Source organism: Phodopus roborovskii, unplaced genomic scaffold (genome assembly GCF_943737965.1).
Source record: "Phodopus roborovskii unplaced genomic scaffold, PHOROB, whole genome shotgun sequence".
Taxonomy (NCBI): domain Eukaryota; kingdom Metazoa; phylum Chordata; class Mammalia; order Rodentia; family Cricetidae; genus Phodopus; species Phodopus roborovskii.
In genome coordinates, this window is record NW_026126645.1 from 6,348,087 (window position 1) to 6,362,315 (window position 14,229).

The 14,229-nt window shown below is 50.7% G+C and overlaps 1 protein-coding gene across 1 annotated transcript in view; it reads right to left on the bottom strand.

Annotated features, from left to right (window-relative positions):
* The window catches only part of Mrto4 (MRT4 homolog, ribosome maturation factor), a 1,102,334-nt gene extending 1,088,812 nt beyond the window's left edge, over positions 1-13,522 (bottom strand). Inside the window, exon 1 of the mRNA XM_051173468.1 lies at positions 13,519-13,522. The gene's annotated coding sequence lies outside the window, so the exon portion shown is untranslated. The remainder of the gene's footprint in view (positions 1-13,518) is intronic.
* Positions 13,523-14,229: the final 707 nt, after the last annotated feature.

Here is a 14,229-nt window from a genome sequence, read left to right on the forward strand (position 1 = left end):
GAAGCTTGTTCCAGAACCAGTGACTCAACTCTGCCGGCAATGAGTATACACAAGAAAAAGCTAAACCATCGACCACTGCCAGAATCCAGTTGTGTCTGAATTCACTGCTCCCCACACATCCCAACTCCAAGCAGCCACACCCCACAACCATCACACAGGTCATCACATAGGTCCTCTCATGTCAACTCAGGGGGACCAGAAGAGTAGGCAGCACACATGAGTTCCCACAGCAAGACATGGCGATGGGCAGGAAGCCACCTGCAGCTGCAGTCCGGTGTCCTGACTCCCATCCCAGCACTCCCCTGACTTCAGCACAGCGCTGCCTGCGTGCCCTCCTGAACAGAGAAAAGTTCTGTCTCTCCCAACCGCATAAACCAAGACTCTAATCCATGTTATTAATGTAAATAATATTTCCGCAAAGCCAGCAAGCACCCTGCCTTCCCCCGGGGGCTGCAGGGATTAGGTCTGCAGTGTCCCACACAGTAAGGACAATAACCAATTGACTCTTATTAAAACTCCAATAACGCCGGCATGATGGCAGCTTTGATAAGCCCACTGCTGCGAGCGGGGGTCAACTGTATTAGGAAAATGTAATTAGACTAATAAATTCCAGGCAATCCTATTTCCTCCTCTTTTTTCCTCTTTTGCTCCGAGGAGGGGTTGCCACATGTAAGACCTCATTACCCAGCAGTGGCCCCTGTTGCAGAAGGAGGAGGGCTCTTGGTCCAGCTGCCTGTGGTCCTAGAAGACCACACACGCTGAAGCTGAAGCTGAAGCTGGGACTTGCTGGCCAGACAGTGGAGATTCCAGGGAGCTGGAACACCACTGAACACCACTGTTCCCAGCCTGCCAGACAGGGCTCCGAGGTTCTCCCTGAGTCCATTACCCAAAGCTGCATGTTCCTAATGAACTATCATCGGGTAGGGGGATGGGACCTCATGGGAATCCCTGAGGCAGGGTGACAACCCTGGATTGTGTTGCCCCATCCTCCGTCTCCTGCCACTCTACCTGGTCAAGGGAGAGAGACGAACACCGGTGTCTGCCAGAAGATAGACTACTTCCAACTCTGGGGAAATCAGACTTCCTCTTCTGGTGTCCCTATGCACTAGAACCAAGTCCTGCTGTACCTGATCCAAGGATGTCTGAGCAGGCTGGGCTCCTCCCTCAACCCTTTCTTCCCAGATGACACCAGGGCCCAGGTACCTCCATTCCATAGATGGGAAGACCAGGTCTTCAGAAAGGTCAGGGACATGTATGACCCAAGTCACTGAGGCAGCAATCACAGAGCAGGGATCTGCTTTTTGTTTGTAAGGCAGTGTGTCGTGTAGCCCAGGCTAGCCCCTGACTCCATATATAGATGGCAATAATTCTGAACTTCTAATCTTCTTGTCTCTGCATCCCAAGTCCGGAGATTAGAAGTGGCTCCATCATGCTCCACCATGCCTGGATCATGCAATGTTGGGGATACAACCCATGGCTCACACGTGCTAGGCAAACACTCTTATCAAATGAACCATATCCTCAGCCCCTAGGGCTGGGCTCTGAATGCCAGAGAGGTGTCCCTGAGCCACACTGCCTGCCAGAGCCAGGCCTAGGACACCATCAGCCTGAGCTGCATGGTGGAATGACATGGCCAGTATACATGCCTGGGTTTCTTGAGATGCCAAGCAAAGGTGAACTCCTTCAAGCATAAGGAAAGAGAGTGTTGGAGGATCATGGAGATCAGTTAGCCATACCTCCTCCATGGCTGGGTTTGTATTGCAGACCCAGAGAGGATGATACCTTCCCAATCCCCTGTCAGAGACAGCCCCTGCTAGCCTCTTTCCCAGCATGCTCCAACCCAGCATTCACAGCCCGATGGCAGCCTATTCAGCTACAGAGCCTCCAGTTACACCAGACCTCTGCCTTAACTGTCTCCCTGTCAAGATTTCTGTCAGTCAATCTGAGAGGGAAGGGGACCCTGGGGACACCAGGTCATACCCAAGTCCCCAGCCTAGCTGCCCCTCTCCCATCCAAGCTGTGGTTTTCTGGATTGAATATTTTACAGCCTCCAGCCAAGCCTCTAGATGAACAGAACAAGATAGAAAGTCAAGGCCCATATTCACAGTAAAGGACTCTATGCCTAGCCAACTCTTCCCCCTGTCTGCATTCACACAGACTGAGAGCCAGCAGTTGCTCTGCAAATAACTAGAAAAAGACAGATCTGGTGACATATGAAATGGATACGAAATTCAAATCCCAGCATCTATAAATAAAGATTTATTGGCACACAGCCATGCCCACTCATTGACATATCGTCTAAGGTTGCTTCAAGTTACAGCCGCCAAGCTGAAGAAACATAGGAAACATAGCCCACAGGCACCCAGAGTGGGAGAAGTTTGCTTCATAGGAATCAGATCAACAAGCCTTACTGGACACTATGACCTTTAGATCCCCTTCCAGCACTTTCCCAAGCCTACCCTTAAAAGGGCCTGTAAACCCATTGTGCTCTAGATACTAAAGAGATGTGCCCACAGCGCCCCCGAGAGGGGAAAATTGAGAGAACAGCATGGGAGTCATGATTGACACTGACTTAAAACTGGAGAGACCCTGGGATGGCTACCAAGTTATGTCATGGCCACCCCTTCCCCCCCCCTTTCCTCTCTGAATATAAGACACAATAGCGAGCGAGGGGATCATGCTCTGTTGCCATAGAAACAAGACTAGGCTAAGTCTGAAGCAGGAAGGATTAAAGGTAGACTTTGGGAGATGTAAGTAATCCGGTGGGAGAGACCGAGGCACAGATTCTTAATCTATGATTAAGGCGCATCTAAGAGCTTCCACCTGCTTTATTAACAATGAGCGTGGGTGTGTGGCATAAAACACAGGCAGGCCTCATCAATAAACACCAATCAATGTATCCAGAAGGCAACTGCTTGATTGTATTTAAACACGTATTAGGTATGGGCACATCTCACCCACAGAGCTGGGTTCAGACATTGTGAGCTGGGTAACCTCAGGCCAGCTTGAGTCTGGGGAGCTGCTTTTTGTGGCCAGACCCTCCTTCCAGATATTTTGTGTGGGTGGAAGGGTGAGTATATTTCGAAAAGGGTGGATGTTTGGGTATGTGTGGGTGGGTGGAGGGATGAGTATTTGTATGTCAAAGGGTAGAGGCTGAGTACATGTATGTGCAGGTATTGGTGCCTACAGGTGCACATGCATGTGTGTGCTCATGTATGTAGAGGACAGAGGTATCAAGGGTCCTCCTCTAGTGCTCTCCATTTTATATTTATAGTTATTTTATTTGTTTCATGTATATGAATATTGAGCCCACATCCATGTCTATGCAGCCTGTGTTTGCCTGTCCAGAAAAGGGCATCAGATCCCACAGAACTGAAGTTATAGATGGTTGTGAGCCGCCTTGTAGGTACTGGGAATTGAACATGGGTCCTGAGAGAGCAGCCAGTGCTCTCAACCTGTGAGCCATCTCTCCAGCCCCCTCTTTAGACACCTTACCTCTTTAGACAGCCTTTCACTGAGCCCTGAGCTTGTTGGACCAGACTAACTAGCCAGCAAGCCCCCTGGGATTGCCTCCACTCCACCACGCCCCACTTTTACAGGGCTGCTGGGGCTCAAACTCAGGTCTTCACATGCAGCAAGCCCTCTACAGACAGCCATCTCCATAGCTGGCACTCTATCTTAAATATTTTGGCATTTTTATAGAAGCATCTGCTGACCCAAGCAGAGGTTGGCCCTGTCACAGTACCCAGGCACCCAACAGGTCAGCATTCCCACACCCCACGCCTGGCCCCTCTCACACCTGTGCCGTCCTAGGAGTGTGGGCATGGGAGTTGGCCATGCCCACTGTGCAGGAGGGGAACTTGAGGCCGGGACTCAGCACAGGCCTGTCTAAAAGGAATGCCTAGAAGCTGGGTGAATATCAGTCAGCCACAAACATGTCCAAGGTGAAAATGAGATTTCTCTGCTGACTCCTGTCTTGCCAGCTTTGTTGCAGCTCTTTGCCGGGAGGGCAGGCCTGAAGAGGAAAAGATATGCAAGGCCAAGGAGAGTATGTCCTCAGAGCCTCCTCAGACACCCAGTGCACCCACCAGATTACCTCCATCTCCCAAAGTCTACCTTTAATCCTTGCTGCTGCAGATTTAGCCTAATGTAGGCGCCACCCCTGACTGGTCCGATATAGAACTTCAGAGAAGCAAAAGCTGAGGACAATTGCAACATCAGCAGGCTTCCCTCATCTCCTCAGCTGAGAATCCAGGCCCCAGATGAAAAGCAAATGTAAACCAGTCCTGGGCTCTTATCCCTTCACTGCCACCAGATGCTTTGTGACCCTGGCCAAGTCATTTAGCCTCTATGAGCCTGACTTCTCATCTAGATTGCAGAGGAAATGAGAGTGTCTCCCTGGTAGAATTACTATAGAGATTAAACCAGGTATCATGAAGCACTTAGTATGGCATCAGGCACATAGTGGGTGTCCACCAAAGTAGCACATCATAGCATGCCTCCATCCTGGCTTTGCTCACCCTCAGGCCCCTCTAGTAAATTTCTTAGTTATAGGTGTTTATTGCTGTGAAGAGACACCATGACCATAGCAATTCTTAGGAAGGAAAATGTTTAATCGAGGTTGTGGCTTACAGTTTCAGAGGTTCGGTCCATTATTGTCATGGCAGGGAGCATGATAGATGTGATACTAGAGAAATAACCAAGTGTCCTATATCTTGCAGGCAACAGAAAGTTGACTGACAGTAACACTGAGGAAAGCTTGAGATTAGACCTCAAAGCCCGCCCCATACAGTGACACACTTCCTCCAACAAGGCCACACCTCCTAACAGAGCAATTCCCTTTGGGGGCCATTTTCTTTCAAACCACCACATCCCATTCTCTGGCCCCCAAAGGGTTATAACCATATCATAATGCAAAAATGCTTTCAGTCCAACTTTAAAAGTCCCCATAGTCTCAACAATGTTTAAAGGTCCAAAGTTCAGAGTCTCTTCTGAGATTCATTCAATCTCTTTACTGTAATCCCTTATAAAATAAAAATAAAACAGATCACATACTTCCAACATATAATGGCACAGGATATACATTATCATTCCAGGACACAGGAAGGGAGCAAGTGAGAAAATACTGGACCAAAGCAAGACCAAAAACCAGCTGGGCAAACTTCAAACTTTGAATCTACGTATATGATCTCCAGATCTCCAGCTCTGTTTGGGTTTGACTGCAACACACTGCTTTCTCTTGGGCTGGCTCCACTCCCTGTGAGCAGCTCTTCTTGGCAGGTAACCCTCAACTCTGGCATCTCTAACATCTTGGATTCTCCAAAGCAATGCAGGCTTCAACTTCACAGATTCACACAATGGCCTCTCTACTAGGTCTCCATTCAGGGACACCCCTGACACATGTCTGGCCTCAGCAACTTTATTCCATAACTCCCTTCTTCTTAACTCTATGGCCAAGTTCTAATTCTATTGGGGATGGAACATGGCACTCTCATTCAATTACACTCATTCAGCTTTCTGTCTTTCATTGCCTGAAGCTTGGCTGTCCTGGAACTTGTTTTGTAGACAAGGCTGGCCTCAAACTCAGATTTGCCAGCCTCTGCCTTCCAAGTGTTGGGATTAAAAGTGCATGCCACAACACCAGCTCTAAGCTTTTCTTCAGCTCCTTTTCACAAGTTGGAAACTTAGCTGGATGGGATCTTGGGCTGAGGTCACTACTCCTTTTATTCCATTTCTTAATCTGTTTATCTCCTTGAACACAGGACTTAGCTCCATTACACTTACTAATGCCCTTTTTCTCCTCAAATATTTTTCCTTGCTTAGCTTGTTCCTTTTCATTATATATCTTCATTAGAATTACCACTAACATCCATACAACAGTCTATACGAGGGTATTTTGAGATTTCATCTGCCAACAGAATTAATCCAAAACTCTTGACGTTAGCCTCAGGCAAACTCTTCTGACAAGAGCAAAAAGCAGATACTTCCTTCACCAAACTATCACAAGAACAATTTCTAGGCAACATACTAAAATTCTTCTACTCTGAAATCTCTTGATCTAGCCCCAAACAGTTCAAATAACTCTTATCATCTCTTTCTTCCATGTTCCTACTAGTGCGGCCCATTAATCAGCACTTAAAGCATTACACTGCTTTCCTAACCCAAAGTACCAAAGTCCAAATTCCTTCACACAAACACATGGTCAGGCCTATCACGGTGATACCCCACTCCTGGTACCAACTTTTGCTTAGTTGTGGGTTTTTATTGCTGTGAAGGCGAAGAGACACTGTGACCACGGCAACTCTTATAACTGAGGTGTAGTGGCTTAAAGTTTCAGAGGTTCAGTCCATTACCATTGTGGTGGGGAGTATGGCAGCATGCAGGCAGATGTGGTGCTGGAGAAATAGCCAAGTGTCCTACGACTTGCAGGACGTTGACTGACAGTCACACTGAGGGAACTTGAGAAAAGAGACCTCAAAGACCACCCCCACAGTGACACACTCCCTCCAACAAGGTCACACCTTCTGATAGTGCCACTCCCTTTGCAGGCCATTTTCTTTCAAGCCACCACAGTAGACACACCTCTCTGCTGCCTGGCATTGAGCTGCCCTCCAGCCTGCAGCTGCAGCCACTCATCACCTGTGAGCCAACAGCTAGTCCCTCACTTGTACCAAATCCATCCTCTTGGACCTGTGCTGCCCAAGCGCTCCATCCCAGATTCTGCCCTTTATTCAAGGCTACCCACACCCCAGTGCATTCCTGACCTTCCCACACCCACCTTTTCCTCCACTGGGGACCCAGTTGCTTCAGTCTCTCAGAGAAAAATGTTCTGCAATGTTCCATCTGGTGACTTAGCACTCTGCAGGACCAGAGGCACCATAATCGTCATGGAACCTCTCTGGGAATGTGGGGCTTTATAAGCCAAGCACCTATCCCCCTTCTTCAGATGCAAACACCCGCATCTGTCCAAAGTGATCTCTCCCAAGCCCCAAGGACAGGACTGGAGCACAAGGCCCGCAGCACCACTAAGCCAGGGTTTCATCTCCACAAGGCCAAACCTGTCCGTCGGGTCTCCTCTCCAGAAACACCATGGATTCTCATCTCCCAAGAGCCTCTGGGGCTGGCCCCAGGCTCCTGCCCTGTCAAGCCAACCTCAGAGTCTAGGAGATCCATGCAAGCCAGGCTTTTGAGGCTTAACTGATCAGAACAGTAGAAAACTGTAGAGACTGTGAGACTCACAACCAACCCCTGAGCCCATACCTGACACAGAGCCTTCCCTTCCCAACAGCAGGGGGGAGGGGCAGAGGCGGGGCTGTAAACACCAGCAAAAAAGTGATCAGGCTGCCTCTGGGGCCCCAGCCCCATGTTGACAAGACATAAGCTGAGCAGCCAACTGAGGGTGCCGAGTCTCATTCAAAACAAATAACTGATGTGAACAATGGGCTGTAATTGAGCCGATTATGAAGAGAGCAGGTATTTCAGCAGATGCCAAAAATAAGAATTGAACAGGGAAGAGGATGAGACAACGACTTGTGCGCGTCCTCACTCATCACCCCAGAAGCCACAGGAGGCAGGCGGCAGAGACAAGACCCCATGAGTAACACGATGCACAGAACAGAACAGGCCAAACCCTCTCTCCCCTGGAGCACAAAAAATGGGGATGCAGAAACCAGCAGGCCAGAAAGAACCAGAAGAGGCTGAGCTGCCAGGAGGCCCTCTGGCGCTCCATAGGCTTCATGAGTGGAATCCTACCCCCCTCCCCCAGCCCTAAGAAAGCCCTGCTTTCTCCCTACTGGCAGTAGTCTGCTCTCCGAGGTGGAGGCTGAATGGAACTTCCTGTCTGCTCCTCGCATTCTCTGCACTGTCCACCACAGGGAAAGTGTCCCGGAACTCATCAGCCCAGAACTCTATGATGCCGTTGTGGCTTGCCCCTCTCATGTATCCTCTGTGGTGACTGGTATCTGACTATTCTAGCCAGCAATGCCTCCTTCCAGCACCGTAACCCTCACACTCATTCTCCACAGTGCTCTCAACAGAGGCTGCAGAGCCTGCTTCGGGCTTGTCTTCCCCGTCTAAATGAAGTCTCGTGGGGGCAGCGCTTTGCTCAGCGCTGAATCTCCAGCACCTAGAGGTTCTGAGCACAGGACAGGGAGCCAGGAAATGTGGCTGAATGAATGAATGAATGAATGAATGAATGAATGAATGAATGAACGAACGAACGAGCAGCCCAAAGAAGCAGAGCACATCCCAGGAATGCTGGTTCTGATGATTAATGTCAATCTGACAAGATCTGAGAGATGGGTCTCAGGTGTATCTGTGGGCAATTATCTGGGTTACATTAAATATATAGGAGGACCCATCTCAACTGTGGGTGGACCCATCCCCTAGGCAAGAATTCTGGACTGTACCAAATGGAGAAAGCAAGCTGAGCCTCTCCTGCATGCATTCACTCTTCTCTGCTTTTTACTGTGGATGCCATGTGACCAACCACCTCCCGCACCCTGCTGCTTTGACTTCTCTGCCATGATGGATTGCACCTGGGAACCGTGAAGCAAATGAACAATTTCTCCATTAAGCTGCTTTTGTCGGGGTGTTTATTCCAGCCACGAGGCAGGAAAGACCCTGGCTTTCCGAGCAATCTCCATAGAACTACTCTCAGCCTTTGCTTTCAGAGCCAACCGGAAATGAAGCATGTAACATGGTATCCAGAGCTGGGTGAGTTTGCCCCCTGTTGCTCACATGCTGTGTACAGCTTCTGGGAGCACCTCACCTCTGCTCATTACATCAGGGCCCAACATGGAGGACCCAGCCCCAGGCAACAGAGCTACTCAAATGACCAGAAAGGAATATAGCTTTGGCAGCTGGGGGTGAGCCATAGTCACAGCCATGAGTCAGTGTTATTAACATCTCAGCCACGAAGCCAAGCAGCTGGGTTCAGAGGTGGTACCCCCAGCCCCCGCTGCCCAGCACCCAGGCTCCCTTTGGAGGCGGTGGCAGTGTTTTGAAGTGTCAATTACAATGGCCAAGACTGTCACTGTTCCTTGCACTTCAGTCACAATATCCTTCAAAGCCCAGGTCACATGGAAGAAATTATAGTTATTACTCCATAGAGGGCGGACTAGATGAACTTGGCTGTTCCAGAGAGGGGTGTGTCCCTCCCTAGGAGTGAGGAGATCTTTGGGGATCTCAGCCTCAGCCCAGACTTGGGAAAATGACACCATTATTAGACTGGTGAAGTCAGGGTGCTGAGCCAAGCAGCAGGAAGCCTAGTGGGTAGGAACAAGGCCAATGAGGTGTCCAAGTGGCTATTCTCCCTTCCGGCACCTGCCCTCAGAGCCTGGCTCCAACATCAGACAATCATATGTGAATGCTTCAGCTCAGTTCTCAGGGGGAATTCCAGCAGATGTCATACTTGCTTGGGGTCAAGTATCAGGGCACAGAACAAGCTGCCCCACCCAGACTCCACACTCCACTCAGTGCCAGGTGTGTCCTTCAGCTTTGCAACACAGAGGGAGACCCTCATGGCCAGCACTCTGTATGAATGCCCCTGGCAGAGCTCAGCCTCTGATCCCACCTGTGGACAGGTGGTGTCTAACACCTCTGCCAGCTCCTCTCACACTTAACTTGTGGCCCAGTGACACCCTTCCCCCTGCCCACCCCGGACCTCCAGCTGCTGCCCAGTGACCACTGGGAACTATGATACCTCCCCCCACCAACCCTCTGCTGGGGAGCTTGTGACAGAACACAGTTGCCCAGTCCTGCTCCAGGTGACACAGCTCTCAGCTCGACCTAGATGTTTGGGAACCAGAAGCAAATCCCACTGGGGCCACGGAGAACAGAGTGACATTGCTGGAGCCTGACACACAGTAGGTGGTCAGAAGAGCATACGCTCAGCAGAGCAGACCGGAGGACAAACTACCAAGTAAGGCCTGCTTTGCCCCCTCCCCAAGGTTACTCATGGGCCATCAGTTGTCACCAAACGAAACAACACAGATGACTTTCCCACATGGGAGGCAGGAAAGGCCAGAGATATAGGCACAGACCAGCTTGCCTCTGTTGCTCATGGTGGTATTGCCATCTTCTACAGACTCAGAGGAGCCAAGGGTAGGGAGGACCTGAACCCTCACAGACGAGACATTCAGAGGACTTCTACCCCAGATCCCAATATGTTGGCCACCAACCCCTAGGACACTCAGCAAGGAAATGCCAAGGGATTGCTTGCACCCCAGTAGAAACCTCTGCACAAGGCCAGCACACCCAATGCTAGAAGACACTTGCTTTTAAGACCAGGTCTGCCCTTTGACCTTACAGAGAAAGACTGTGTATTTCCTGTGAGCAAGGCACAGTCACAGGAAAGTGGTAGGGAGCAACAGGAAGACGGCCTATGTCCAACGGGAAGCTCTCACAGTAGTCAGATGGTCCAATGGGAAGCTCTCACAGTAGTCAGATGGCCCAATGGGAAGCTCTCACAGTAGTCAGATGGCCCAACGGGAAGCTCTCACAGTAGTCAGATGGCCCAATGGGAAGCTCTCACAGTAGTCAGATGGCCCAATGGGAAGCTCTCACAGTAGTCAGATGGCCCAACGGGAAGCTCTCACAATAGTCAGATGGTCCAATGGGAAGCTCTCACAGTAGTCAGATGGCCCAATGGGAAGCTCTCACAGTAGTCAGATGGTCCAATGGGAAGCTCTCACAGTAGTCAGATGGCCCAATGGCAAGCTCTCACAGTAGTCAGATGGTCCAATGGGAAGCTCTCACAGTAGTCAGATGGTCCAATGGGAAGCTCTCACAGTAGTCAGATGGCCCAATGGGAAGCTCTCACAGTAGTCAGATGGTCCAATGGGAAGCTCTCACAGTAGTCAGATGGTCCAATGGGAAGCTCTCACAGTAGTCAGATGGCCCAATGGGAAGCTCTCACAGTAGTCAGATGGTCCAATGGGAAGCTCTCACAGTAGTCAGATGGCCCAATGGCAAGCTCTCACAGTAGTCAGATGGTCCAATGGGAAGCTCTCACAGTAGTCAGATGGTCCAATGGGAAGCTCTCACAGTAGTCAGATGGCCCAATGGGAAGCTCTCACAGTAGTCAGATGGTCCAATGGGAAGCTCTCACAGTAGTCAGATGGTCCAATGGGAAGCTCTCACAGTAGTCAGATGGCCCAATGGGAAGCTCTCACAGTAGTCAGATGGCCCAATGGGAAGCTCTCACAGTAGTCAGATGGCCCAATGGGAAGCTCTCACAGACAACTTGAGACTGCCTCCCATTCTTACCCAGACTCCCACCTTTCCTAAGCCATCAAGTGCTAGTATGGGGATCCGGATTTATCAACCCAGGCACTGTGGGCATCTGGGACAATCTCTATGAAGGATGGTGCTTTAAGGATTTTAGCTGTTGCTCTGGCCTCAGCTCCCCAGAGGCCAGTAGCATCCACCAGCATTCCACTTTTTCTGCTTCCTAAGTGAATGCAGTGTGACCAGCCACCTCACACTCCTGTGACCATGCCTTCCTTGCTGAGGATTGCACCTTGCACCTCAGACTGTGAACCAAACAAAGCACCACCACCCACCCACCCCCATTGCTTTTGTTACAGCAATGAGAAACACAACCTGAGAAGCTTCACGAAACAGGAGACTCAATGTGACTATGACGGTGCCTTGCCCAGGCCCTCCATTATTGCAGCCGCTGCCTGAAGCCCCTTTAGTCTGGTTTGGATGTTTGTCAAGTCTCCCCATAAGCCAGAATGTGAACTTGCTGTCCCTCTCCACTTCTCTGGGTCAGCAGCTGGCACAAGCAGCCACCTCAGCCCACACACCCCATGGTGACACCTTGCCCACTTGGCTCTGCACCACATGGCATCTAGGCAGAACCAACTGACCTAATGGGGGCTCATAGGGAGAGATGCTACCACACCTCTGCAGACCTCCAGCCTGGACCCTGCAGGCTGGCCTTGCCATGAATGTTCCAGAAGCTCGACTCACTACCATGTACTGCCCGCCCCACCGCAAGGCTCTCAACCCAGAAAAACAAGCTTAAGAATCCAGGCCATGGCCCTCAGTAGCCAGTAAAGTAGGGACCTTCTCGGATTGGGACATCTCCCCCCATAAACTCCTTTAAGTATTACTGGAACTTTGCAAGCCAGCCAGTTATCCCTGACAAGGAGGGAAACTGAGGCCCTAAAAGTCCAAATAGCCACAAAGCTGGATTACTGAGGGTGGATCCTTCCTCTGTAACCATCTTCTGCTCAGACTCATGTCACTCAGGGACCACAGACAGGTAGGACATGGGGGCAGATGGTCCCCTTCACGAGTTGGAGGCGAAGATGGCTCATTTAATCTCCACCCTGCCTGATGTGCACACCAGTGAGGACACCTCCCACCATACTGGCCCCAGTCATTATGTTTGCCTCAGTCACACACGGCCCTGCTCTCAGGGGCAGAGAGGTGGGGGTGAGTAGGGAAGGGAGGCTTCTGAAACTACATCCTTCCAAGAAAGTAGAATATCAGGATGAAAAGGACCCCAGAGGCTGCCCTCAGTGCCCCTTGAACCTTTCTGGAATGCAGCCTCTGACCCCAGGGGTGATGTCAGAAGATACACACAGAAGAACCAGGCCTGGCCTCCTGCCCTACCCCTCCCTCATGGTCCTCTGGGGATGGAAAAAATGCTTTAAAGGCTCTGGCAGTGACATCACACACAAAGGCCACTAGGACAGAAGAGACTGCAGCTAAGGCTGTCACCTACCCTCCACTCCTCCATGCCTCCACGCCTCGCTTCGTCCCTGGGAGACAGGAGAGAAACCGGACACATAGAACCATGTTTCTCATAAGAAGCTGCAGCATGCAAGGTCCCCGATAGCTGCCCCTGTGCCCCCCCCAGCAGCCACTTCCTGGGCTCAGATAGCAGCAGGGACCCTGTGACCTGATTTAGGAGTCCCTGCTTCTTGGCTACCTGTGGGGGCACTTACCACTCAGATCCATCCTTCTCCTCAGATGGGTTTTATAGACAGTAATAACACTCATAAATTCCCCCTCAGATGGGATTTTTATCTGCTAATCATGGCAATTTGGCTCGCCATGGTACCACAGCTCCGGCCCTGGATTGGCAGGGGCCCAGCAGAGGTGACTGTCAAGGGACCAGGCAAGAAGCCTAGCACCTACCACCACCCATGACTGCATTCCTCACTGGGAAGTCATACTAAGGGTTTACAATAGAGCCCCTTAGTTGCATACCCAGGACTACTAGACTTAGTACCCCCTTCTGGAGAGCAGAGAATGGGTACCTCTCCTCTCCCTCCCACAGCCTGCATCTCACACTGACCCAACCCTCCCAACATCCACTTTCCCTTCAGTGCCTTCCCCATTTAAGGGGCCCGAAACCCTGGAAGCTATGTACCCAAGAGGGACAGAAATGCAATGCACCAAAGAGTTGTCATTCGGGGCTACACATGCCAGGGGACCCCTGATAGCATGGATTAGCAAGATCAACATGAACCGTGGCCTGTCATACCTAAACACTGGCCTTCCAGATCGGAAGCTACCCAACCGCTAGAAGTTTCCTTATCAAGGATTCCAAACTAACTGCAGAACGAATGAGCAGAAGGCAGTCCCACAGGAGGAAGGATGACCCCTGAGGTCATAGCAGCATCAAGGGTGGCTTTCTTTCTTATGTGTTAGTGGTAGGTGCTCTTGGTTGAGGGATTTGGCTTTGGGGCTTTTGAAACAGGAGCTCCTGTAGCTCCCATCGTCTCAGATCCACTGTGTAGCTGAGAATGACCTTGAACTCGCCATCAGTCCCAAAGTGTTTCACTCACAAAAGCCATGCCCAGCTAGAATATGTGTTTGCAGATAGGAGCAAAGTCACTGGCTACTAGAACAAAGAGAACCCCACCACCACCACCACCAGAAGAGTGTATGCCCCCATCCCATTCTCTGGACTAGAGAAAACATGGAAACAGTCCCTAAGAGGTGACAAACAGCCCCAAAGGAGACATTCTTCTTCAGGTGCCCAGAGAAAGTCCCCTCCAGCCTACCTTACCTTAAGGCTCTCATTAGGAGGGTCTCAGGAAAGTGTCCCCAACAGCCTTGGGGAGGGACATGCAGACCCTATTGAAAATGCACGCCCTGGAAAGTGGGGAGAGGGCCTCTGGAACCACATCAGGCAAGCAGTACAAATCTGATCTTTGGAACTTACCAGAATCTTCCCTGTAAGTTGCTCCCAGGGGTGTTGTAGAATAT